Raw genomic sequence first — 5,070 nt, 5'->3', positions numbered from 1 at the left:
GAGAATTCGACAGCGCTCCGCCAAACTCCTTGACTTTTCTTCTGACGCGACCTAGATAGTCTAGATCACCTTAGTAAGGAATCTGATATGATCCTTCACTAAGTCTCAGTCTAATATTTATGGTGACTAATGATAGTCTAGATTCCTTACTAATCTCTATGCCTACTAATCCATAACTGACAAGAGACAACCAAGTAATATCATATCATAGGTAGGGTCCATTTGGTATACAAAGTATACTGTTTGGAAATCCCACATTAAAGACCTCACTAAATCCAGCCTAGACATCATCCCCATAAGTATATCAATCAATATAATGGCTTGCGATCAATGATAAATCTTAATTATAGGTTCATAATAACGATTATGACTATAATCAAAAGTTACACTTAAATAAAATAAGTGTAGCTTAACATACATAGTATATTGATGAAAACTGAGAATTAAGCGGACATAACTCTAACTCGAAAGCTCCTAATTGCCGACTACCAGACACCGCAGGGCTCCGCCGACTAAAAACTTAAGGGAGAAAGGGCTTAAAATTGAGAGAAATCAAGAGAGAAACTTTTGAAGGGTGTGAGAATGGACTGAATTTTGACTCCTATTTATAGATGATTTTGGACTGCACTTCGTGCATCTGGTCCCCTACGCACCGCGTATTTGGTCGAAAGTGCCACGTGTCGCATTCTGAGTGGAGTGATAGTGCGTGCAGTACACTTTGTCGTTGCGTGCGAAGAATTTATGTTCCCTATAAATTTCATATATTCTTCACATGAGCTATGTTTTCAATGGATTTTATATCCACGCGTAGCTATCAACGATATCTACAACTTTCATATAGACTTCCTCGGCTAGTTTTGACTTTATTTTAAAGTTATGTTTTGAACAGACTTAGATTGTTAAAGTCCGTTAAAAATTCATAACTCTCTTTTATGACATTCGTTCTCGACTGTCTTTATATTGACAGATACGTATTGACGAGATCTTCAACTCTTGTTTAGATTGTTTTTCCTAACAATCAACCGATTCCAATTTCGATTTCTGAGTCGTATCCTACTACTCCGAAATATTATAAAAATCATAACTTTTTCTCACTAAGTCAGATTTGAGTATTGTTAGGTGCATTTTGTGCACCTTTTTGCACATCTTTTAACCCCTTTTATGCATCTATTTAACACAACTGTTCTTCATTTGTCTTGCATTTCATCATATTCATGTTAGTCTCTAGAACAACCTTATTTGAACATTTTTCATGTCTTTTTCAGTTAAACCAGAGGTTGGAACACGCTTTGGGAGGTGCCGGGAAGCATTGGTGAAGATTTCGGGATGATCGGGTGAAGAACGGAAAAGTTGAAAAAAATCAAGTTTGGAATTGGAGTCAGAGGGTACACAGGCCGTGTTGGATTTACACTGCAAAATCAACATGGGCCGTGTTGACCAAAATGGGAGTTGTTGACCATGTTGAACACGGCGTGTTGACCAAAATGGGAGCTATTGACAATGCTGAACACGGGCCATGTCAGTTTAGTGCAAATCAACACGGGTCGTGTTCAACCCCAAAACCAACTTTTGGCAGTTTTCCTATCTTTGATATTACGTGTTGAGGGCCATTTTTACACAAACACAACATATTAGAGCACATTTGGAGAAGGGATTTCGAAGGTTTTTGAAAGGGTTTGATCAGTAATCATTTGGAAACATTATTTCTAGTATTTGTAAGTTGTAATTGCACATTATTTCCATCTTTTAAACTTGTGATCTTGTTCTAGCCATGGGTGGCTAGAACCCTAGTTTCTCTAATTTCATGTTTTGACTTCTTGGTATTGACTTCAATCATATGACATGATGTTTGTTTTTAATTTCTATCTAGTGAATTTGATTTAGCTTTAATCAAATGTTTGATTCTAATTGTGATTCTTATTGGCCATTTGAATTAGGGTTAGGTCATTCAAGTTATCTCTTTTACAGAATCCGTAATTGTTTTGTGAAATCGAACAAGTAACAAGCATTAAATCGATATCTATTAAATTAATTTAGTGTAAATCTTATTCATACACTTTTACACTCTCGAGCTTGTGAGGAGTATTGGGTGTTGTTGGGAACATTCACATAAAGCTTCATGTAATCTTTTAATCTAATTCTAAGAGCTTGTTTAGATTAGGTTAGTAAGGTTAGGGTTAATCAAAGAGTGTGTTTTGGTTAATTAATGTGGTGAATGGGAAGTGTTAGAGCTTGTTAACACTTTCAAGTACCAACTTAGATAGAAATGAACGAATATTGTGTCATCTTTGAATCACATTGCTAAATTGTCATACATGAAGTTGGAGTCCTTACAAAATTTGAATTTAATTCACTCATTTAGCTCATTACGTGTGTTTTTGATTTGTTTGTTTAGTCATTGCATTCTAAACCCCCCCTCTTTACTGTTGGTGACCATAGTACCTTGCGCAAAGAGGTATAGACTAATTATCCCGTGTCTCTGTGGATCGACCCTACTTGCCTTGTACTACCTTTTAGTGCAATATAGTAGGATTGTTTTGGAGTATATCGTACCCCTATATTTGTTGGGTTTGACATGACTAACAAGTATTTTTATATGTACGGAATCCTTGTCACATATACTATAACTTCAGTTAAGATTATTTATTCCAAATAATCTTTTGTCAAAATATCGTTTTATCTATTATTTAACCAGCCCATACCTGCTAGTGTTACAAATCAAGTATTTTTAGAATACATCTTGATTCAGCACATATGAACACGTATTTTGATTCTTTTTCATTTTTAGAGAATACGATCTTAGTTAATAGTTTTTTGATTCTTTCGGTCTTAAAAAAACACATTTTTTTAGATGTAACATTCTTAAAGAATTCACCTCATATATAAGACAATAAAATATCCTTCTTTAAGAAAAATATATCAAAATATAATCAAGAATACATACCATTAAAATAAGAACCATTTTATAACATGAAACAAGAATATATACAACATTTTAAAAAGTATACACAAACCAAAATTTAGGGAACTTTAAAGATCAAAAGTTAACAACACAAATTAACATTTCAAATTCAAGTAAATATTATAATATTCAACATTTCGTTGTTGAAAATCAATGTCAATTCCATGTTCTATTATTCAAGAATCAATGTCAGTTTAGCGATTTATTCTTCAAGAATCGGTTTCAATTTTGGATTCCATAACAATGCGTTCCATTCAAGAATTAGTTTTCATTCTGCATTCCATTCTTCTACAAGGAAATCAAAAAAAAAATTCAAAAGATTATTATATCCATTCTCAGTAAGAAAGTGAAAAAAATGATAAAATAAATTAAGAATATTCTGTAAGAAATGTGATCAGATTCTTTAAGAATGACGTAAACAAATATCACATTTGAGAAACAAAATCCATGAAACAATAATTCTTTGTATTATAAACAAAAATTCTAGTCGAATGAAGTTATAAGAAATTAATTATACTCCACAATAATGTCACCATATTCTTTAAGAATGTGAAAAAAGAATATAAGAAATTAAGCATCTTCTACAAGAAAGTGATCAGATTTAGTAAGAATAAGATAAACATATTTAGTAAAGGAAAAAAAAAGAAAGGGAAGAAAAATATAGAGGGAAAAAATGGTAGATGAAGAAAAGGAATTGCATCAGGTGATCAAAGCCAATTTGTGCATTTGAATGAAATCATTTTTAATTTTGCATCAGGTGGCAAAAAAGAGCATCAGGTGCTTCATAGTCTTGAATTTTCAAGCTTTTTTATTTATCAAAGGTTCCATTTTAACATGTAAATATTAGGGTAAGAAAGCTTTCAAAAAAAATTGGCAGAGGACCATCGGGTTTTATTGTTTACAAAGGCACAACGAGGGAGTTTTTGTAAAGTTGTAATTTTGTAATTCTTAATATTGAAGGTGTAAACAAATAGCATAAGGTGTTCCCTATTACTGATATATCCACCATATTAAGCATCTGATTACTTTAGATCAATTAGTATGCAACATACCACAATGCACAATACTCTATGCATCTATAGTGAATTATGAGCATTTGATTTGACATGCAAAATTGTAAGAACACAATAAACATGGTGACTTGGGTGCTAAAAGATGTATTCGATCATAGTAATGAGTTACAAAAAGAGATCTAGATCTAGTTCTATATAAATATTCCAATCACTAATCACAATGAACTACATCTCTCAAGCACACTCTACTACTGATATGCAATCCACTATTTATAGAGGTGCTAACAAGTCTCTCTCTCTCTCTCTCACACACACACACAAATGCCATAAGGCTCCAATCCCACAAGCAAGTGGGTCTTCTCAAGTCAAGTCATCACAAAGTCAATCTATGTATAACTTTTCACCCTAACATTTCCTTCCGACTCAAGCATATAATCAAAGAAATTGAACAGAAGTATAATGACAATCTCGAGCATCACATCTCCACAACCACTATTATGCTCAAGATCCATGACGACATGATTAATGCTACCAATAAACTCATCAAGCAGACTCATGTTTGTCATGGGAAGCAGATTCAAAGACTCGAAAAGGAGATTCACAAAAAGGATGCTATGAACATGATAATGCAGTAAGTCCTTATCAAGCTGATCCGAGCAACTTGGAATGTTGTTGATGTTCCGAACAACAAGTTCGATGGGATGCTCATAATTATGGATGAAACATTTGCCCATCTCAAGGCCCAAGCACCTACAGTCGAGGCATATTGTGCTCTCACCAAACAACTTAACATCAAATTTCAAAGAGTCTTTAAGCGATTGGAGGAACTCAAGTCTAAATCTATACTTGCATCGGAGGCAGGCCCATCCCATGAAAGAGGGTGAGAAAAAGAAAGAAATTTTCAATGGAAGCCTGTATCGGATTTCATGCTCCGAGATGAATCAATTGATGACAAGATTTTCAAGGTTGAAACTCCTGAACCTCTTGAATCCGATGTTGGGCATTTCTCTTCTTTTCAGATATTAAATTATTCACGATATCCACTTCGTTCCCTTCATGTACTATGATCTTCCGACACAAGATGTTGATCAACTT

The sequence above is a fragment of the Lactuca serriola genome, chromosome 8 (assembly GCF_051521515.1).
Source record: "Lactuca serriola cultivar US96UC23 chromosome 8, Lser_US96UC23_V15, whole genome shotgun sequence".
Taxonomy (NCBI): domain Eukaryota; kingdom Viridiplantae; phylum Streptophyta; class Magnoliopsida; order Asterales; family Asteraceae; genus Lactuca; species Lactuca serriola.
Note: the sequence above shows the minus strand (reverse complement) of the source record.